Source organism: Mustelus asterias, chromosome 1, assembly GCF_964213995.1.
Source record: "Mustelus asterias chromosome 1, sMusAst1.hap1.1, whole genome shotgun sequence".
NCBI lineage: Eukaryota > Metazoa > Chordata > Chondrichthyes > Carcharhiniformes > Triakidae > Mustelus > Mustelus asterias.
In genome coordinates this window covers 40,025,867-40,049,402 of record NC_135801.1, presented here as the reverse complement: position 1 = coordinate 40,049,402, position 23,536 = coordinate 40,025,867, and the positions used below count along the sequence as shown (strand labels likewise).

Sequence of the window (23,536 nt, the reverse complement as noted above, 5' to 3'; positions counted from 1 at the left end):
TAAATGTTCCTAAAGTGTCTGACTCCACTATCACTGCAGGCAGTCCATTCCACACCCCAACCACTCTCTGCGTGAAGAACCTACCTCTGATATCCTTCCTATATATAGAATATCCTTCCTATATATAGAATATCCTTCCTATATATAGAATATCCTTCCTATATATAGAAAGTTTTCTTAAAGACTTGATTAGTTGTAAGTATTCGCATTCCAACCATTATTCATGTAAATTGAGTCTGTGTCTTTATAAGCTCTGTTTGTGAACAGAATTCCCACTCACCTGAAGAAGGGGCTTAGAGCTCCGAAAGCTTGTGTGGCTTTTGCTACCAAATAAACCTGTTGGACTTTAACCTGGTGTTGTTAAACTTCTTACTGTGTTTACCCCAGTCCAACGCCGGCATCTCCACATTCAATTACATGGCCAGCTAACTACTTTAAGTTCCTATGGAAACTGATTCCACATCCCTTTCAGGTACTGTGTTCTTGATCTTAACAAACCTTTGAGTGAAAGCATTTCTTCTCATTTCCCAATCATTCTTTTCCAGTCATTTTAAATCTGTAATCTCTAATTACTGACCCACTTGCCAGAAACATGATTTCCCTCTTTGCTCTGTCAATTTCCCATAATTTCTACCCCTCATAAATCGCTCTTTTGCTACTCTGCACTCCCAGCCCCTCCAATGTCTTCACCTAACTGAACATCTGCATTTTTGCTACCATTTTGAAAATATCTCCACAGTACGCTTTTCAAGATCCTGACCTCCTTCCTAATGTGTGGTGCCCAGAATTGGTCACAATTTGTGGAAATTTAGCATGACTTTCATGTTGTTGCCGCTATTTATAAAGCCAGGTATCCCAGATGCTTTCTTAACTGCCTTATCAACTTGCCCTGCTACCTTCAAGGATTTACTTCTCTGCTCTTGCATCCCTCAAGATGACACAATTTAGATTATACTTGTTCGCCCTATTGTTCCTTCCAAAGTGCGTCACTTCACACTTAGCTTATTTCATTGATCTCCCATTTGTCTGTCATTTGACCAGCCTAGCTAAATCCTCTTTTTTATTCACTATGTTGCAAGCTTTGTATAATCCACAAACTTTAATACTGTATCCAAGTCATCTATAATAAGAAAAACAATGTCCTAATTCTGACTCCTGTGACATCTTTTTGCACACTTCTCTTCTGTCAGGAAAAAAATCCATTTGCAGTATTTCTTGCCTTATATTTCTTAGCTGACTCTGCTCAAATTGTTACTGTCCCTTTAATCCCACATGCTTCTACTTTCTTAAGTGGTGTTTTATCAAATAGCTTTTGAAAGTACAGATATACAATATTTATTGCGTAGCCTTCAGCAAACCTTTCTGATACTACGTTCAAGAACTCCAGTCAGTTTAATCAGGCACCAGTTGCCTTTAGAAAATCTGTGTTGGCTGGTCCTCTTTAAACAGTATTTCCAAGTGAGAATTAATTTTGTCCTCGACAATGGTCTCTAGTATTTTTCTATCACTAATGTTAAACTGACTGGCCTGTAGTCACCAGGTTTATCCCCCTCAATCTTTTTGAATAAGGGTGTAACATTTGCAATCCTTGTGTTTGTTGACACCATCGCTAGATCCAAGGACATAAAAAACTTCCGCAGCCTCCACCCTTGTTGCCCTCATCAACCAAGGATGTATTCCATCTGGACTGAATGACTTGTTAACTTGGAGCGATGCCAACCTATTTAACACCTCCATTCTATCTATTTTTATCCTGTTCAATATCACTACTCCACCTTCTACTGCAACATTTAACTTCAGCCTCTTGTGAAATCAAAGGCAAAATATACATTCAGTACCTCAGTCAAGCCTCTGCATCCTAAAGAAGATTCTCTTTTTTAATCTCCAATTCGTTCCACCATTCCCTTAACTATCCTTTTATTTTCTATGGGGACAATCTTACCATCACGCCCGATCAGCCGATGGGTGGGGTGAGCAGGTAAGAACACACGAGAGCTGAGAAATCAGATTCATGCCTGATTTCTCGCTTCTTGCAATCATACCGGCACCAGATATTCAATGAGGTCAGCCTTGTGCCCGTATCTGGCGTGAAGCTGAATATATTATTTAAACGTATTCAAATTCTCATTTCAATGCAATTAGCGAGTCCAGGACTCATTTGCCTCTGTGGTATTGCTGAGAGAGGTTGCCTCCAACGAGAATCGCAGCTGGTCCCCAGCAACGGGGACCAGATGTGATGGTCCCGCCGGTAGAAATGGAAGCCATTGAGGCACCCCCCCCCTCCCCATGAATGTCAGGGACAGAATGAGTGACCCTTGGGTACTGGCACTGCCCACCAGGCACCCTGGTACTGTCCAGTGGGCAGTGCTAAGGGGGCAGGGCCTGTTGAGGGGGCCTTCTGGTGGGGGCAGGGCCACACAGGGGTGGGCCAATCGGTGGTGGTGGGGGTGGAAGGGAGTATGGTCCGGGCAGGAGGGAGGCACAGAAGTCGATTGGTCTGGCTGGGTGGGAGAGGGTTCCGGGGGTCAATCAATCTAGTTGTGGGAGAAAGGCTGACTTTAGGTCATGGAGACTGGCGAGAGCAGCAGAGGATGTGTCGCAGGTCTGTGCTGCTCTCAGAGCAAAGGGACCTGCACATGCACAAGGTGCCCTCTGTTGCTGTCAGCCAGCATTCGGCGTTTAAGCCCTGCCCAATCACCTTCCAGGCAAGAAATGGTTTTTGCTGTAAAATGCACCGAGCGCATAAAATCGCAGATTTGGACTCACCCAAAAACAGACCAGAAACACACTTGTTTTCACGCTTGTCCTGGACTTGGATTTGTTTTCATAAGATCGCCCCCTATATATGTTTATTAAAGATTTTTGAGTTTTATTTTAAATCCCATTTTCCTTGCCATCCTGGGAGCTGTGGCTTTGAATGCCCTATTTTGTACTTTATGGCAGTATGCTTGGTTTGTACCCAAATTTTCTCTGACTTGAAAGCCACTCTTGCTGAATCAGCCAGACTCTTTGGGGCTTAGCAAAATAATTCTAAGTGCCGAACGAGCATGAAAACGGGAGAGAATCGCGTCAAGTTTTTGGGCGAATTAAAAATTCAATCTTACTACACTCTGAGCAAAAAATGAAGAAGGATCTGCTTCCCACCACTCACCCTGTCCCAGTAGGCCCTTCCCCACTCGGACTCACCCCCTTGGCACTGCCAATGTGCCAGACTGGCACTGCCCAAGAGGTACCCCCCACCTCCGATCTCCCATTGGGCCTCAATGGCCTCCAGTCCTATCAGCGAGGCAATCACGATAGATTCCCGTTGATGGGGACCATATGTAACCCTCGCTGGTGAGGACCTTCACCGGCGAGACTCTCTAAGGCTGTCCCGGGCTCACTAATAATATTTGCATTCTATTTAGGATAGAATTGAAATATTGAGGTCAGTCTCATGCCAGATATTCGGTGCTGGTAAGATTGCGATAGGTGAGAAATCAGGCGTGAACCGTAAGAGTGGAAAATATGTTTTGTGATGGGTGATAATTTTGGTAGGTTTTGTCTTTGCAATGTTGAGTCCCAGCTTTTAAAAAGGTCGTGATTTTTTGAGGGATGGAGTTGTCTTATATGTGAGTATTTATGGTAGTGAACCACTCAATATTTGTTTCTGGTAACTGAGTAATTAGGAAATTTTTAGCATTGCTAAATGCAAACTGGCCTTTTAAGAAGTAACAAATTACAATGCGCTGAGTGTAAAATTTTTCCATTTCGAGGCAATATTATTTATATAGAACACAATCTTTCTGAAACACTTTTTTCTCCTTTTGTTTGTAATTTGCTCAATGTTAATCATTTGTAGAGTGTTTAAACATTTATGTGTTACTGAGGAATTATCCATTATGTTACCATTTAAGCAAATAAAGATGTATTATCTTAGTGCAACAGCACATAAAGGATGTACCATGCAAAAGCAGATAATTTTTCAGTAACTGTCATTGTCAAAAATCTATGGAACCTGTCTGTCTTGTGCAGGCACAAGGCCAGGAGGAATTAGAAATATATATATCATTGCTGGAAATCCTGAGAACAGAAAATGCTCCAAATCTAAAGCAGATCAATCAAATTCACTGAATCACAAAATTGTTAGAGCAGAGGAAAAGCCATTTGGCCTGTTGTATCTGCACTAGCTCTCTGTCGAAGCAATTTACCTCATGCCACTTTCCCATCTTCTGTCCATTCTTCCTATTCAGTTAACACTCCAATTGAACCTGCCTTTACCACACTCTCAAGCCATGCATTCCGGATCCTAGCTAATTGGTGTGTGAAAAGCTTTTCATCATGTCTGAAATATAGTTTTTTGGTTAAATGCCCTATTAGAATTGATATAACCCTGTTTTCTTAAGAGTAATAATAGAGATAATTCAGGAGATGCCCAACAAAATAAAGTGGAGGTCTAAGAAGAATGGAGATCAAGGGTTCAGATTTAAGTCTTTTCACAAAAGGACAGTTAATGAGCTTAATGTTATTACCAAGATTCTAGGGAAAAAAACTTAGATGACAGATAAATACAAGCAGCATGTTTTCAGAAACACAAGTTGTGCCTAATCATTTAATTATAGATTTGGTAAATAAGGATAAGGTAGTGGATGTTTGCCCAAATTTCAGGAAAGCATTTGATTGTCTCATAGACTAAGTCAGGAGTCTAAAGCATTAGTTTGGATTGCTGTATGATTGAAAGATAGACAGCAAAAGGTGATGGTGTGTTGGAAGCTTCAGACACTCCATTTTCTTATCTGAATTATCAACTTTGTTTCTCTCTGCACAGATACTGTATGATCATCTAAGGATTTCCAGCACTCAGAAAATCTGCTATTATTCCCCTTTAATTTTCTTTGTTTCCTGATGAAAAAATTCCTGAACTATCTGTTGTAATATTCCTTTATGGGATAGTTGAATGACAACATTAGAAGGGAAGTGTGCCACACGATCCTGTCTTAGTTTTGCTTATGCCTTTGAGCAAAGCCCATACACACACACCTGTGCTGCTGCCTTCAAGCTTTCTAGCTATAGTCATTTTGTAGTACAGAACGTGAGCATTCCTGAAAAAGGAGACATGTCGAAGCATTTCACTTGCACTTTAAATTTTATAGTGGTGTTAAAGCTGCTACTTTTACTAAATACGCAAAATATCCAAGATGACTCCAAAGGTTTGCATTGACTTTGTTTGGAACACCGCAGCAAATCAAGAGTGAAACGATCTGAATGGAGGGGGAGAGGAGGTTTCGAAGAGATTCACGAGATTCCACCACACAACAGAGAAGGTGTTGGGAGTTATAGGGACATAGTCAGTATGGATTTGTTAAGCAAAGATCATGTCTGACTAACTTAATTGAATTTTTGGGGAGCAACATGGAGAATAGATAAGGAAAGTATGTTTGATGTAGTCTACTTGGGATATTAGCAAGGCTTTTGACAAGGTCCCCCATGACAGAATGGTCAGAAAAGTAAAATGCTATGCAATCTAAGGGAAAGTGATAAGCTGAATCCAAATTTGGCTCAGTGGCAGGAAGTACAGGGTAATGGTTGATGGGGGTTTTTGTGACTGAAAGACATAATGGACTAAATGGCCTCCTTGTGTGCCATGATCCTTTAATGTTTTTATATTTTCTCGCAAATTTTAGTAACTGCTGTAAATCACAACATACAAGTTGACCTCATTTTTTCCAATTCCAAAAATATTTCTTAGTTCACAGATGCATGTTTTACTTATCGGTACCTTATAATTGGGCATAAGGGATTAAGCAGGCTGTCTTGCAAAAAATGAGTGGTAGGTTAAGATCAGTCCACTCTTTGAGTCGGATGCCGATGACATTTTAAAATGGTAACCAACCACATCTACTTTTATTCTCAATGTATAAGTCAATTCTGTCATTGGAGGGATTTTTCAGAGTGTCAAAGGTTGACTAGTATGCCAACATCTACTTTAGATAAATTATACCTGTGTCTATTTTTTCACTGAAATGAATCAGCAAAGAGTAACATAAATATATGTTAAAATTCTAGCTTATATGTCACATGCCCATAAGAAAACCTGAAAACTTATCTCATGTTCACTTGCTGGGCCTCACTGGCTCGGGACCTGGGTCCTGTGAGAATTTGTCCAACTGGAGAGATAACACTGTTCCCCTTGCTCAGGCATTAGTGTGACCTAATCTGTATTTTTAAAACAGGATCGCTTTTTCTATGTGTATTTTGCTGGCCTGCTCAAAAGAGCATATTGATATGGGGACACAGTTATTCCTGGGGACAGGAATGTTGAATTAAGTGACTCCTGTTACTTGAACTATCTTCCAACCTGCCCTCTAACCTATCCAATGGAGACAGTTAAAATAATGGCCACTAAATTGGTGTGTTGCAGGAATCCTTTTAAAATGATTTTCATATGATTCAGTAGGCAATTTCACTTTATCGATTTCCTGAAAAATAAGAGAGTTGGAGCAGGAGTAGACCATTCAAATCTCACATTTGTTCCATCATTCATTTAGCATAGCTGATCAGTATCAACTCAATTTACCCACCTTGGTTCATTATCCCTTAGATATCCTTATCTAACAAAAATCTAGCAATCTCAGTTTTAAAATTTTTAATTGACCTAGTCTCAGTAGCTTTATAGGGAGAGAGAGTTGGAAATTTCTACTACCCTCTGTGAAGAAGTGCTTCCTAATATCAACCCTTAATAGCCTAGTTCAAATTTTAAGGTTATGCCATCCTACTTCAAACTCTCCCACCAGAAGAACGGATTTCTGATTTTTTTCTAAATATCCTTTCAAAATATCTTCAGTTGTCTTAAATTTCTCAATTATAGCACTCTTTAATCTTCTGCACAAGAGGAAATACAAACCTAGTCTATATGGTCTCATAATTTAACCCTTTTGGCCGCTGTATCATTTTGCTAAATGTGTCTGGCAACCCCTCCAAGACCAGTATTTTCTTCTCAAGGTGTGGTGTCTGAAGTTGAATGCAGTACTGTAGGTCAGTTGAAACCAGAGCTATGTACAACTGCTACATAATTCTCCATCCTTTTGTATTTGCACCTCCTTGAGATGAAGGCTAACATTCCATTAGCCTTCTAAATTATTTTTTACATTTGTGCACTAGTTTTATTGATTTCTATATATCACTCCCCAAAATCTCTTTACTCCCCCACAGTTTCTAACTTTTCAGAATTTAGAAAATACTCTGATCTATCATCCACAGGTCTGCAGTGGATGGGCTCACATTTCCCCACACTGAAGTCTACCTGCAACAACTTTGCCTACCTATTTGATTTACAAATGTCCCTTTGTAACTATCGGTTCCCATATTCATTCCTTACTGTGCTACCTAATTTAGTTTTGCCAGTAAATGTGGATATACAAATTACTATTCCTTCACCTAAGTTACTTCTAAATATGGTGGAAAGCTGGAGTCCCGGCACAGATCCCTAAAGAACATCACTAGTCACATCCTGCCAAATGTATACATTTTAATTACCTCCTCTACTCAGTTTCCCACTTCCTAATCAATTTCTCATCTCAAAATTTTGTCTCCATAGAATAGAATCTCTACAGTGCAGAAGGAGGGTATTTGGCCCATCGAGTCTGTACTAACTCTCCAAAAGAGCATCCTATCCTTGCACCGCCCCCTCCCTCCCCCACCACCCCTGCGCCCAATCCCTGTAACTGCATGTATTTACCATGGCCAATCCACCTAACCCCCACATCTTTGACTGGGTGGAAACCGGAGCACCCGGAGGAAACACATGCAGACATGGGGAGAACATGCAAACTCCACCCAAAACCAGAATCAAACCCAGATCCCTGTTGCTGTGAGGCAGCAGGGCTAACCACTATGCCACTGTGCCACCCAATTCCATGTGCATCTATTTTTCCTAATATTTTCTATGTAGAACTTGATTGGATGTCCATTGATACTCTACATTAATGACCTCAAAATCAACCAGCTTCAATAGATCTGACCTACCCATTATAAAGCCATGCAAGTTATATGATCAGTTCATATTTGTCCAATATTCATTGGCTCTATATTTATTAAGAGGTTCCAATAACTTCACCACAACAGACGTTAGAATATTAAGTCTATAATTTCTTGGTGTATCTTCCCCACCCTTTTTAAATAATAGAGACAGTGGATGAAATTTTCCGGCTGTGCTCGCCCTGATACTGAAAAACCCCACCCGAGGTCAACGAACCTTTCCATGGTCCGCTCCTCACCTGCTTCGATTCCTGTGGTGGGCAAAACGGGAAAATTCACCCCAGAGTGCCGTAAAATTCACTAACTAAATATTTGGGCTCCACAGATGGCAGGATTCTTTCTACAGGATAATCTCAGCATCAGGAAGATATTAAAGATAGGCCGACAAACAAAGTCATTATCTACAGACACCTCTATTCCTCCAGATATCAAAACTGTGGTCCATAAGACCTGGCGGGAAATCTAGGTTACTCTGAACTGGAAAAAGAGCAGAAGTTAAATTAGTTCTTTCCCAGTTCGTGGACCATCCTCCAAGCCTTTAGTGTGTTAATAATAACTACACTTAATAATCACACTTATCTAACACTACCTTAGGATTCTCTAAGAAATAAAAGTGACTAAGGAATACAAGGATTGATCAGCTTTGACATCAAGGCATATGGAGGAAGGGTCTCCCATAACCCATTTGCGAACAAGTCTAATGTGAGAAGCTAATTGATACAACTTAATATTTGGCATCTCTAATCCTCCTTTAACATTTCCTTATTTTAAATGACAGTATCTCCTGCACCTGTCTTTCAGGGTCTACATTGTCCTTGGTTACACTATTTTTAAAAAAAAATCTGTTAAAAAAGTATATACTTTTAGTGTTGATCAGCAAATAGCTAACAGAAGATACAAAAACGCAAACTTGAAAGTTTACAGTTTTAACCAGCAACTGGACTATAGGAATGTTAGGAATAAAGTGCAGTAGAAGTACTTCAGATTCCTGGGACTTTTAAACTCATTTTTGAGCAGGAGGGACCTTTTCAAAGTGGAAAGGTTGCATCACAACACAGTTGGGAACAATGTCTTCCTGGAGAGGTTAATGTGATGTGGGTGAGGATTTAAAAAACATTGGCAGGGAGATGGGCACCAAGATGAAACGTTAGAGAGGAGAAACAAGGTTCATAGAAGACCGGAAGAGATAAATAGCTTCAAAGTTATGAATAGTTCAGAAATAATGATGGTCAGAAAGGGGGCATATGTAAGGCAGCCTAAAATGTGTTTGGATTGCATGCGTGTAAATGAAAGCAGTGTGATATGCAAGATTATTGAACTGAAGGCATAAATCACTACACAGGACTAAAGTATAATCATAGGAAAGGATCTGGCTCAAAGAAGAGGATGATTGGAAACTTAATGTTACTGGTATTCAGAAAGGTAGGGAATGAAAAAGTAATCATGAGGATCTGGCAGTATTAATCAAATAAACTGTAAAAGCACTGGAGAGGGTCAATGGTGTTGAGGTATCAAAGACAGAATCTGTTTGGTTTGAATTAAGGAACCAGTAAAGAAGCTCTTATGCTGCTGGGTGTGTACATAGGCCACCAAATAGTGGGAGAAGATAGGGAAGCAAATTTGTAGGCAATTTACAGATAGATGAAAGAACTACAGAGTAGTCTTAATGAACGAATTTAATTGTCCTAATATAATCTGGGAAATAATAGCATAAAGGACAAAAAAAGGAGTTTCCGAAATGTGTCTAAGGGAACTTTCTTGATCAGTCTATTTCCATAGAGCGGTCACTCCAAGAAGCGTGGAAAACATGCAGGCCTGCAGGTGAGAGTGAAACAACGAGGTCCCAAGGCCCCCCTTCCCCAGCTTACTCCTTGCAAATGTCCAATCTCTGGAAAACAAGCTAGATGAACTTGGAGCCAGACTCACTTTCCAAAGAGAACTGAGGGACTGCCGTGTACTCTGTTTCACAGAGACGTGGCTCACTCCTGCTTCGCCGGACATTGCCCTACAACCAGAGGGCTTCTCAATTCACGAATGGACCATACGGCAGCCTCAGGCAAGGCTAGAGGAGGTGGAGTCTGCTTCCTAATCAACACCTCATGGTGCCTAGACGTAGCAACACTGGCAACTTCCTGCTCCCCAGACCTAGAATACCTGACGCTAAAATGCCGCTCCTACTACCTTCCATGGGAGTTCACCTCCGTTATCCTGATGGCAGTTTACATCCCACCCCAGGCGGATGTGAAGATCGCACTGGACGAAATATACACCACTACGAATAGCCTTGAGACGAAACATCCCGAGGCCTTGTTCATCGTGCCGGGGACTTCAATCAGGCCAAACTCAAGAGTGTACTACCAAGTTACCACCAACATGTCTCCTGCTCCACCAGAGGCCCAAACATCCTAGACTACCGCTACACAAATATCAAACATGCTCTATCACCCCGCCCATGCTTTGGCAAATCAGACCACAAGACTGTGCTCCTGCTCCCGGCTTACAAGCAAAAACTGAAGTGGGAGAATCCATCAAAGAAAGTCGTGCAATGTTGGTCTGAGAAATCAGATGATCTCGTACAGGGCTGCTTAGAGTCAGTGGACTAGTCAGTATTTAAAAATTCTGCGACAGCCTGAACGAGTACGTCACTAGGGTAACTGACTTCATTAGTAAGTGTCTAGAAGACTGTGTGCCAAAGAAGCAAATCCGTGTGTTCCCCAACCGGAAACCATGGATGAACAGGGATATCCACTGCTTGCTGAAATCCAGGTCTGAGGTGTTCAAGTCAGGCGACACTGACCTACACAAGAAAGCCAGATACAATCTAAGGAGATCCATCAAAGATGCCAAAAGACAGTATCGAACCAAGTTAAGTCCCAGGCTAGCCACACTGAGCCCCACTGACTATAGCAAGGTCTGCAAGACATAACAAGCTCCAAGATGAAGGCATGTAAAATCGCCGGCTCCAATGCACCCCTCCCTGATGAGCTCAATGCATTCTACGCCCGATTTGAGCAAGTGTTCAGCGAGAGCTTGCCCTCCACCCTGGAAGCCCTGGATAAACCTGTTTCTGGGGTCACCATTGCAGATGTCAGAGCAGCTTTCTCGAAAGTCAACCCAAGGAAAGCAACTGGCCCGGATGTGGTACCCAGACAAGCACTTGGATCCTGTGCGGATCAGTTGGCGGGGGTATTTACAGACATCTTCAGCCTCTCTTTACAACAATCTGAGGTCCCTATCTGCTTCAAGAAGACGACCATCATCCCGGTACCTAAGAAAGACCAAGCAGCGTGCCTTAATGCCTATCGGTCGGTGGCTCTGACATCCATCATTATGAAGTGCTTCGAAAGGCTAGTCATGGCACAAATCAGTTCCAGCCTCCCGGAGTACCTGGATCCACTACAGTTTGCCTACCGCCGCAACAGATTCACAGTAGACACCATCTCCCAGTTTACTGTTGTCCAATTTTACAAATTGAATCTTGGAAATAGGAGTGGGTTATGTGTGTATCTGATGAAGACAGAATTTGCTAAGAGGATGAAAAGAAAAGTGGTGTTGATTCAATTTTCATCATGTTTAAATGATGCAAGATGGAAATAAACAAAACAAAGATTGATTACAAACTACATTTTTACAAATCCCACTAAATTTATAAAGTGCCTTGGTGAGACTACATTTAGTGTACTGTACGATATTCCATTTTGAACAATAAGACAGAAATAGCTATCTTAGGTCTGAGAGGAGGGATAGAGGATGATAGCAAGGTTGTTCTCTGATGGTGGAAAGAACTTGGAGAAATAAATTGATAGGTTAAAGTTCTTTCAATTCAAATTGAGGCTTTCTAGGGGTGGGTGGAAGATGGTAAATCGAATCTACACCTCTTCATAGAAAGAAACCCTACAGTACAGAAAGAGGCCATTCGGCCCATCGAGTCTGCATCGACCACAGTCCCACCCAGGCCCTACCCCCATATCCCTACATATTTTACCCTCTAATCTACGCATCCCAGGACACTAAGGGGCAATCTTAGCATGGCCAATCAACCTAACCCGCACATCTTTGGACTGTGGGAGGAAACCGGAGCACCAGGAGGAAACCCATGCAGACACGAGGAGAACGTGCAAACTCCACACAGACAGTGACCCAAGCTGGGAATTGAACCCAGGTCCCTGGAGCTGTGAAGCAGCAGTGCTAACCACTGTGCTACCGTGCCACCCTGTTTTGATAAATTATAAAAAGCATGCAAAATCCCAGTTCCATTCTATTTATCCGCAATGAAATTCACCTCGAGAAAGATAACTTGCAGCTCTTTAGGCCTGATTATGCATATTATTAGAGGAGCATTTATGATGTAGCTTAATTTCTAAACGGTGATAATGTAGGGAAGAGAAAAAGCATGGGAAATGAAAATTTATCAGAAACAGTCGTTCCCACATGAAATGGTTCAGTGTCATTTAAGCTAAATTTCATATGAGTGCAAGGCTGTAGCACAAAGCAGCCTATCATTATGGCAAAATTGCTTCTAGTTTGAGATGACGGGATTAACTGCATTTCAAGAAAGGAACTGCTGCACACTGTATGGATTGTAATATTTCTTCTTCTATTACTTTCTTGTACATAGTAATCACAGCTACTATTGTCAAACCTAAAATTGAGTATCTTTAAAGAAAAGAGTTTCAATGTAATTTTGCATCGTTATGTTTATTGTCTTATTCTTTACAAAGCTACGCTTATTGGCAGTCTGATCCTAGGATCAGACTTTTGAAGTGTGACATGTGGTTCAGACTAATGCCAGTCAGCTATTTTAATATACCTTTAGGGATGAGAGAATGTCTGTAAAGTAGGGTGGATCCAACTCAGGTTCACATTTCTTTTGTAAAATAGTGAGTTATTGCATCAGAGTTGGCAATAGTTCAATACAGTTCATCAGTTGAAGAGGCAATTATATGAACGTGACTGTGAACGATGAAGTTCATGTACAAATTCATGAGGACAACAGCTGAATGTACTTGAATATCTGAGTGGATCAATTGAAAAACATGCAAAATGTTAAAAATGAAAAGAAAACTGGTTGCTCCATTGAACTAGTGCCACGCAGATGCAATTATGCTATTTCCTGGAAGAGTCAAAATAATTAAATTCCTGGCCCAATTTAGCAAATAATACGTAGGAAATTCCTTTTTGATCTAGTAAGACGATGGAAAGAGATTCAGGAGATTGATATAAGAATTATGTTAAATGACCAATGTCCTTCCTATCTTATGCATGCGGTGGCCAGAATCTTCTACCTGCGTGGAGATGAGGAACAATGTGGACCGTCCTGAGAATTTGGTGGATTGATGTTGAGGCTGATATCCATTGCCTTCTTGCCTCCGCTGGAAGTAGGTTCTGGGCAGTACGGTTGACTGTGTCTCTCCATCTCCACTTGAGTACTTTAAGCTGCCAATTAGAAACCATTGAAGGGCCTCATCCCACTTCCACTGCTATCTTCCCAGCTCCAGACAGGCCTGCCAGTATACAGCCTTTCTGACTGGTAAAATTGTGTGGGCTGCATATCAGGTGGAGGGACATCTGCGTATGATCAAGGGGAGGGACAACGGATAGCCATTAATAGACGTCCCTCTGACCTTGCTGCTGATTTTCATGGCTCCCATCTCTCCTCGGCTACCACTCTGCCAGACCCTGGGACAATGGGGGTTATTGTTTCGGAAGCAGCCATAACCACCTCCGTGATGCTGCTGAGTGCAAGAGCTGCTGGCTGGAAGTTGTCTTCTGGGATCCTCAGTCTGGTGGAAGGCTGGCCACTGTCCACTCAGCTGTTTGATGGGCAGAGGATAACCTTTCTCCTCAAAGTCAGTACAAGTGCCTTGCTGCTTTTTAAGGTAGCAAGCAAGGCACCTGTCGAAAATGGAAGATTCCCAGTAATACTAGCCATGGCGTGAAACTTGTCAAGCCTTAGTTTGAATGATTGCAGCGAATTTACATCTACCATATAAGCTGGCAATATACTCCAAGTATTGATAAACGTCTACATATTGAAAACCTCTTGGCATTTAACCTCTGTCTATGTTTATGCACCCTATCTCCACTCACATTGTCTGTATCTTTAAGACCTGGTTGGTTGTAGAGATTCGCATTCTAATCAGTATTCTGTGACTTGATTTTGTGTCTCTGTGCCCTGTTTGAGAGCAGATTTCCACTCCATCTGACGAAGGAGCAGCGCTCCGAAAGCTAGTGGCGTTTGCTACCAAATAAACCTGTTGGACTTTAACCTGGTGTTGTTAGACTCCTTACTATGTTTATGTAGCCAATTTGTATGACTCTCACTTTTTCCCTATTTAGTTTCCACCTCTGTGAGCAGTTTTTCCACATAGGAAGAGACCGCTGCTGTGTAGGGAGACCACTGGATGAAAGGTGACACCCAGCCAGTGGGTTCCGAATGGGAGGGGACCCTCCTTCATGGGCAATCTTTGGCACAAAGAGGAGCTCTCATGGCAGCCGCGGCTGCCATTGTGACAATGTTGTTACCAGTGCTCCATGACATCCACCACAGCCGATCAACACTGACTGCCAGTGCTGGATGCCTGGCCCTGCCTTCCCCAAATTTATTGACATGTCTTTGAGGGCACTGCTTTGAAGATGTTGCTCAGACAGCTAGACCTAAGATCGGGCTGGTATCTCTTGGGGGATGGCATGTCACCATATTTAATAGGACAGCAGCCATGGCGACGGGCTCTTACTTGGCCACTGCTGGCAATATATCACCGTGTCCCAAGTCCTGTCAAAGTGGGGTCACCTCATACTTGTGGCCCCGGTGCTGGGATTTCCAGGTAGTGAATATATCATATATTTAGGAGGTTGCAGATTGCTTTAAGAGCTGATCACATGATCCGATGGTGATGTCATTAGGGTGTTGCACAGGCTGTTTTTAGTTTGTTTCTCTCTGTACAATCAAAAGCTCTAAAATAAATCTATTGTTGTTAATTTGAAGTTACATGTGCAAACCACATCTTTTTTTCATATAAAACCCACAACAACATAGTTAGAACATTTCAAAAAAGAAAATTGGTGATGAGCCAGGATTTTGTTTCATCCTAAGATGGAAAAGATCCTAAGTAGAAGAAAAAAACATTGTGGGTCCTCACACTTTGAGCATTAGAAGCCTGGGGAGAAGCAACAACCGGATTAAAGATTGATGTGCCAGAAGGGAGACCAGGAAAGAAAAAAAGCCCTCTGTTGGTTTAAAAAGAGGAGGTTTTTTCGATCAGAGAAGGGTGTAGGATGTATCTGGCATATTTGAAAAGAGTGGATACGTTTGTGTACAGCTGATATTAAAAAAAAATCAAGTTAACGGTTCCCAAGGTATAAAAGAGTACTGGGGAGATAGTGAAAGGATGAAACAAAATATATATTGAGCAGTCTCGAGTCGCTAGTGCCTGCAAGAGAAATGCTGGATCAGTTAGGATCCATTAGCCCTTTCAATTAAGAAAGTGAATCATGGAGTTCCTAAGCAGAGTGTTTCCAGATTAATACCAGTGAATAAAGTTGCAAATGAGGTGTTCATACCAATTTTTCTCAGTACATAGGACCTTCAGTTTACTCCAGAATTTGGTTCATCCAGCCAGAGACCAAAACTTACGATGACTTGACAAAAATCCTTGAAGAGCATTATTCGCCAAAGCCACAGATCATCGCAGAACGATTCAGGTTCCACTGAAGGAATCAAGTGGAAGGTGAAAGCATTGCTCAGTTTGTGGCAACCTTAAAAGGCTGGCACAACATTGTGAGTTTGGTGAGTCGTTTGAAGATGCTCTTCAGGATCATCTAGTTTGTGTCTCCAAGGTAGATTGCTAACTGACCATGCTTTGACTTTAAAGATAACAGTAGAAATCACAGTGTTGATTGAACTGGTTACTAAGGGGTCTTCAGAATTTGGTGCAGGAATGAAAATCCACAAGTTGGGAACTGCCCATAAGAAATCATAACAGCAACAAGCATGTCACAGATGTGCCAAAAGGGACTGTTCAGCAAGTGAATACTGGAGCAAGAGTAGTCAATGCAAGACTTGTGGAAAAATGGGTCAGACTACAAATGCTTGTTGAGCTAGACCAGCTTCCCCAGAGAAGAATATTCAGAAGAAGACTCTAGGTACCTTCAAGAAGAAGAACAAGTTGCATTCTACTAAAATAATTTATAACATGGAAGAAAATAAATATGACAGTGAAAATGATGAAGAGCTGCAACTGAATGTATTATCCATACAGAGTGAATTGTATAGATTCTGGGTTGTTCCAAATTTAAGTGGACAACATATATTCTAAAAGTATATCAATGAAAAGAGGATAACCAGGGAAAGAGTAGGGCCAATTAGGGACCAAGGGGACAATCTATGGATAAAGCCAGAGGACATTGGTAGCGTTTTGAACAAATACTTCACTTCTTTGTACACCAAAGAGAATAAGGATGAAGGTACGGAACTTGGGGAGAGAGACGACGAGGTTCTTGAGCAAATTGGCATAGGGAGTGACAAGGTATTGGAGGTGTTGGCAGACTTAAAATTGGACAGATCTCCAGTTCTGGATGAATTGTGACCAAGGCTGCTGTGGGAGGCAAAGGAGGAGATTGCAGGGGCTCTGACTTTTAATTCCTTTCTGGCCACGGAGGAGATGATGTGGAGATGCTGGCGTTGGACTGGGGTAAACACAGTAAGAAGTTTAACAACACCAGGTTAAAGTCCAACAGGTTTATTTGGTAGCAAAAGCCACACAAGCTTTCGGAGCCCCAAGCCCCTTCTTCAGGTGAGTGGGAATTCTGTTCATAAACAGGGCATATAAAGACACAAACTCAATTTACATGAATAATGGTTGGAATGCAAATACTTACAGCTAATCAAGTCTTTAAGATACAAACAATGTGAGTGGAGAGAGCATCAAGACAGGCTAAAGAGATGTGTATTGTCTCCAGACAGGACAGCCAGTGAGACTCTGCAGGTCCAGGCAAGCTGTGGGGATTACAAATAGTGTGACGTGAACCCAATATCCCGGTTGAGGCCGTCCTCATGTGTGCGGAACTTGGCTATCAGTTTCTGCTCAGCGACTCTGCGCCGTCGTGTGTCGTGAAGGCCGCCTTGGAGAACGCTTACCCGAATATCAGAGGCCGAATGCCCGTGACTGCTGAAGTGCTCCCCAACAGGAAGTGAACAGTCTTGCCTGGTGATTGTCGAGCGGTGTTCATTCACCCATTGTTGCAGCGTCTGCATGGTTTCCCCAATGTACCATGCCTCGGGACATCCTTTCCTGCAGCGTATCAGGTAGACAACGTTGGCCGAGTTGCAAGAGTATGTACCGTGTACCTGGTGGATGGTGTTCTCACGTGAGATGATGGCATCTGTGTTGATGATCCGGCATGTCTTGCAGTGGATCTCTAAGAAGATCGCGCATATCGACACAGACATCAAGTTTCTACAAAGATGCAAGAAAGCAGACAAGACACCGAAAGGACTACAGATCACGAACCCACTCAGGTCAACCTATAACACAGACTATGCTGAGAGACTTTGCCGTCGCACCTCTCTCACACTCCTCAAACACCTCGTACACCAGCTCTACAGCAAACACCGCAGCCTGGAAACCAAGATAGAGTCCATATTCTCAACTTGCGCTCAGGATGCAGACCAGCTGCAAAACTCTGCCAAGCAGACGAGACAAAGGAACTACACCATCTACATGCACACCAAGAACAGGAAACTTGAGAAACTCGGCATCACCACCAGCAGCAACCAAACCTCCCCCGGTACCACAGTAGAAAACAGTACCACTGCAGGGAAGTCCATTGTCAACTTGTAGTGCAATTGATGTAGTCTATATGGATTTCAGCAAAGCCTTTGACTTAAGTCCCACATATGAGACTTATATAGAAGGCAAATGCACATGGAATACAGGGTAATTTGCTTAGACAAATTCAAAATTGGCTTAGATGTAGGAGACAGAGGGTGATGAAAAAAAGCTGCTTTAGTGACTGGAAGCCAGTATCAAGTGTCTACCACATGGATTTGTGTTGGGTCCTCTATTATTCATCATTTATATAAACGATATAGATGACCATGTGGGAGGTAGGATTAGTAAATTTGCAGATGACGCAGAGGTTGGTGGTTAACAATGAGGTTGATGTCTAGAGCTGCAGGAAGATATAGATGAAATGGTCAAATGGATAGATAAGTGACAGATGGAATTTAACACTAAATAGTGTGAGGTATTTGGAAGTACTCAATGAATGGCATGACACTAGAAAGTTCTGAGGAAAAGAGACCTTAGCGTGTTTGTGCATAGATCTCTGAAGGTGGAAGGATATGCTAGTGGGGTAGTGAAAAAGGCATATGGAATACTTGTCTTTATCAATCAGAATATAGGTTACAACTCATGTTGGAGTTGTATAGAACTTTGGTGAGGCCACAGCTAGAGTAGTGTGTGCAGTTCTGGTCGCCATATTTCAGGAAGGATGTGATTGCATTGGAGGGGGTACAGAGGAGATTCACCAGGATGCGGCCTGGGATGGAACATTTAAATTATGAATAGAGGTTGGATAGATTTGGGTTTTTTTGTTGGAGTAGAGAAGACTGAGGAGCAACCTGATCGAGGTGTACAAGATTATGAGGGGCATGGACAGAGTGGATAGAGAGCAGGGCCAGTCATGAGGGGACACAAGTTCAAGGTGAGGGGCTGGAGGTTTAGGGTGGATTTGAGGGAAACGTTTGATCCAAAGGGTGGTGAAGGTTTGGAATGCGCTGCCTGGTAGGGTGGTAGAGGTGGGTTGCCTCACGTCCTTTAAAAAGTACCTGGATGAGCATTTGGCATGTCATAACATTCATAGCTCTGGGCAGAGTACTGCTAAATGGGACTAGGTAGGTAGGTTAGGTGGCTCTCGCATGTTGGTGCCAACCTGATGCCAAAGGGCCTTTTCTGCACTGAATGATTCTGTGATTAGGATGGAGGTTGATACTGGTGCTGCTGTACCTTTAATTCCTGAGACTACATCACCAATGAAAGCTGAAGCATCTTCCTTTAAAACCAGCTGTTGTGATTTTAAGAACATACACAAGACATCGTGCTGTTAAAAGGTTACATTATGGTCAACATAGAATTGAGTGGACAAACAGCAGAATTGCCACTCCATTGTGTTCTGTGGTAATTTTCCAGCTCTATTTGGGAGACCATGGTTGGAGAAAATAAAGCTTAACTGGAGTGCTGTCAACATATTGGTCAATGCCAAACCAGATCTGTAGCTCCTGGATAAATACAAGACTATATTCGAAAATGAGACTCTTGGCTCAATGAAGGGAGTTCAAGTGAAACTCAAAGTAAAGCCTAATAGTCAATCAAAAAGTCTCCAAACAAGAGCAGTGCCATATGCAATTTGTCCCAAGGTCGAAGAAGAATGAGTACAACTTGTTAACACTGGTGTGTTAGAACCGGTTACAATGAGTGACTGAGCTACACTCATCGTACTTGTCAAGAAACCAGATGGTTCAGTTTGCATTTGTGGTGATTTAAAAAAAATAAAACCAGTGGTGTGTACTAATCAATATACACTTCCGCAATTGAAGATTTGTTTGCTTGTTTATCAGGTGGGCAGAAATTCAGCAAGATTGATCTTTCACAACCATATTTGCCCATGAATAAAGATGCTGAAGCCATTGCTTACCATTGTTACATGTAAATATCTTTTTCGTTATAAACGATTGCCCTTTGGAATAACATCCACACTGACCATATTCCAAAGATCGATAGATTGGATTTTAAGTGGTCTCTCTGGTGTACAATGTTACCTGGATGATATTCTAATTATCCAGCGTCTACAGGGTCTAATGAACAAGAGCAGGGTCTAATTACAGGGTCTAATGAACAAGTGCACTTGAATAATTTAAAAGCAACATTGGAACATCTTCACGCACATGGTCTGCGTATCAAGAAAGAAGAATGTGACTTTTTCCAATTGTTGTCTAATATTTGATCACATTAATAGTAAAGACCTACATAAAGCACCTAAAAAGGTGGATGCTATTTTCGAAGCATCACATTGGACGAATGTGATGCAATTAAGGTCTTTTCTAGGATTAGTAAATTATTATGGCAAGCTTATCCCTCACTTGTTTACATTATTGAAACCATTGCATAATTTAATATTTGTGAAACAGTCATGGGACTGGACAACAGAATGTGCAAAAGCATATAAAGTTGTCAAAAATGCTTTACAGAAGTCTGAAGTATTAGCTCATTTTAATCCAAAGGCTACCATTACTACTTACTTGTGACGCTTCACATCATGGAGTAGGGCCTATAGTTTCACATATCATACTTTTGGGAGAAGAGCAACCAATAACATTTGCTTTGCATATGTTGACTAATGCTGAATCCAACTGTGCTCAGCTAGAAAAAAAAGCATTGAGCGTAATTTTTGGAGTACAACAGTTTCATCATTATTTATATGGTTGCCATTTCACATTATTGACTGATCATCGACCCTTAACTACTATTTTTGGGCTCCATAAAAGCATACCGTTGCTAGCTGCTAGCCAATTACAAGGATGATCACTGATCTTGTCTGCACACTCTTATGATATAAAATATCATAATTCAGAGTGCCATGCCAATGGTGATGCATTATTACACTTACCTTCACTTCTTGTACAGATGCCACCAACTATTTTGCTAATATACTTTGTGTGGTAGATTATTTGCCTGTGAGAGCTTCTCAAATTCAGAGACATACCAAAAATGATCCACTGATGGGAAAGGTGCTAGATATGGTATTGAAATGAGCAATAGCTGGAACACATTGTCCACATCCTGCTTAAAAACCATGGGGGCGATTCTCCCACCCTGCTGTGCTGCTTTTTTAGCGCAGCAGACCGAGAGATTCGAGTGGAGGCAGTTTTGCGGGCTCCCTGCTGGGCCCCACGGCCTCTGTGCGTCTCCCAGCACCGGATTTCCAGCGACGTCAACTCTGTGCCAGAAGTCGACGTGGAGCTGCCTAATGTATTCAGCAGCTCATTTAAATATAAATTAAATGCTAATAGCCGGTCTGGGACTGAAGGGCTGCCGGGGTGGGGAGGGGTGCTGGGCTTGGACATGTTCATGGAGCCTGTGCCTGGACATGTTCATGGGGCCAGTGATCAGACTGCGGGGGGGGGGGAAGGGGGTCACGTGGCTGGTGATGCGGGAATTGTGGGGCTGCCAGTGATCAGAGGGCCAGCAGCGTGGGGCCGATCTGTGCTGACATATCAGTACATGCGCAGTGGCCTGCTCAGCGCTATGCTGCCGGCCTATCCAGTGGGAATAGGCCCCCGCCCACTGATTTTTGGAGTGATTCACGCTGAGGCACTCTGTAGTGGGAGATTCATTTCAAAGGCCTGCTGAAAAATCCAGAATGATTTGCTCTAGTTTTTACACAAATTCGACACTTAGAATGTTTTGGGGTGAATCACCCCCCCCCCCCCCCCCCCATGTGTTAAAGTTGTCAATCCAAGGTGGGTGTCTGTTGTGGGGAATCTGAGTGATCATTCCTCCTTGTCTGCATGATAGAGTTCTTGAACAATTACACAAAGGTATAGTTCAGATGAAAGATTTAGCACGTAGTTATTTTTGGTGGCTACGTCTGGATGCTCAGATTGATCAAAAAGTGGGGCAGTGTCAATCCTGTGCATAAATAAGAAATACACCACTGCTGTCTCCTTTACACCCTTGGGAGTGGTCGAAAATGCCATGGCAATGATTACATGTAGATTTTGCTGGTCCGTTTAAAGTTACATGTTCTTAGTCCTAATTGATGCACACTCAAAGTGGCCAGAAGTTGTTTTCATGAGCTCTACCACAACTAAACAAATCATTGAAAAACTTGACAGAATTTTTGCAAGATTTGGTAAACAAAAACAGACTGTTAGCAATAATGGTTCACAGTTTACTTCACGAGTTTGATGATTATCTCAAAGTAAATGGTATTCAGCATATAAAATTTGCACCTTATTATCCATCAACCAATGGATTAGCTGAAAGATTCAGAGTCCTTGAAACAGTCTTTAAAAACTTCAAGAGAGCAAGGTTTGTTATCATGTCACATGATTGCTTTTTGGCATCTCTTAGAACCACTACTCATGTGATTATCCAAAGTTAATCTGCATTACTACTCTTAAAGAGAAAGTTGAGAACTATGTATGATTTGTTACTACCTCCAGAAACCTCAGAGATAGAACGTCAACAACAATCTCAAGTTTCTAGATGAGAAGTGAGGGAAAACAATTTCAAAAGGAGATTGAGTGTTAGCACATAATTATGCCATGAGTGAGAAATGGGTAAACACTGTAAGAAGTCTCACAATACCAGGTTAAAGTCCAACAGGTTTATTTGGTAGCACAAGCCACGAGCTTTCGGAACACTGCCCCTTCATCAGGTGAGTGGGAGTTGTGTTCACAAACAGGGCATATATAGACACAAACTCAATTTACAAGATAATGGTTGGAATGCAAGTCTTTACAGGCAATCAAGTCTTAACGGTACAGACAATGTCACTCATATGATACCCCTTCAAGAAATGAGAGTGACAGAAAACAGGAAACTTTGGGCCAGTTAGCCAAACACCTGTAGGGAAATTGCTAAAATCCATTGTTAAGGAGGTTATAGCAGTACAGTTAGAAAATTATAATAAAATCAGACAGAGGCAATGTGGTTTTGTGAAACATATGAATTTGGCCCATCGAACAAAGGTCGCACTTATTAAATAAAAAAAATTACAAAAAAAAATTAAAATATTTAACAATAATTATGGGCGATTTCACTACCCTGATGTTAGATTGTTAGGAGAGATAGGTAAACGGATTAAGGAACGGACTAGAATTTTTACAATATCTACAAGGCTTATTTCTAACTCGTATGTAAGACGCCCCAAAGGAGAGAACTTTTTTACTGCATCCTTTCATCTGGAACTAATCTAGAGTAAATAAAATAAGTATTTATAAGGATACATTGCGACAGTAGAGATGATAATATTGTACACTTTAAGTTAACAGTTGAGAAGAACGTTGATATGCCTAAGATTGAAGAAAAGCTCATTTTGAGGGACTGAGATTAGAACTAGGAAAAACAAAATGAGCAACAATATTGGCAAAGTATTATGTAGAACAGTAGTTGGGAAACATTTAAAATGGTATTCAACAATGTCCAGGAAAAATATCTTCTGCTAAGAAGTGAGAATAGGCTAAATGAAATAAAAAACAAGAACATGCTAAAGCAAGTGAGTCACCATGGATGGATAAAGACAAAATGAAAAACTAAGGATAAGGAAATAAACATACACAGTAGAAGTGAGCATGACGAGCAAAAATATGAAGAAAGTAGAAAAGTAGTCAGAAAAACAAATCAGACAGTCAAATTAAATTATCAAGGAACAAAATAAAATCATAAAATAAAATATCTTGCTAGTACATAAATAAAAAGGAAAGCCAAGATGGAATTAGGACCACTTAATGATG

General features: G+C 41.6%; 2 protein-coding genes across 5 annotated transcripts in view; one reads left to right on the top strand and one right to left on the bottom strand.

Annotated features, from left to right (window-relative positions):
• idua (alpha-L-iduronidase) overlaps positions 1-23,536 on the top strand; it is a 231,361-nt gene that overhangs the window by 56,769 nt on the left and 151,056 nt on the right. The window lies entirely within an intron of this gene.
• slc26a1 (solute carrier family 26 member 1) overlaps positions 1-23,536 on the bottom strand; it is a 47,621-nt gene that overhangs the window by 22,071 nt on the left and 2,014 nt on the right. The window contains exon 1 of one of the 2 annotated variants that reach the window (XM_078211731.1): positions 17,156-17,229. The exons of the other annotated variant lie outside the window; for it this stretch is intronic. The gene's annotated coding sequence lies outside the window, so the exon portion shown is untranslated. Of the gene's footprint in view, positions 1-17,155; positions 17,230-23,536 lie in introns of those variants that run through there. 2 annotated transcript variants of the gene reach the window in all.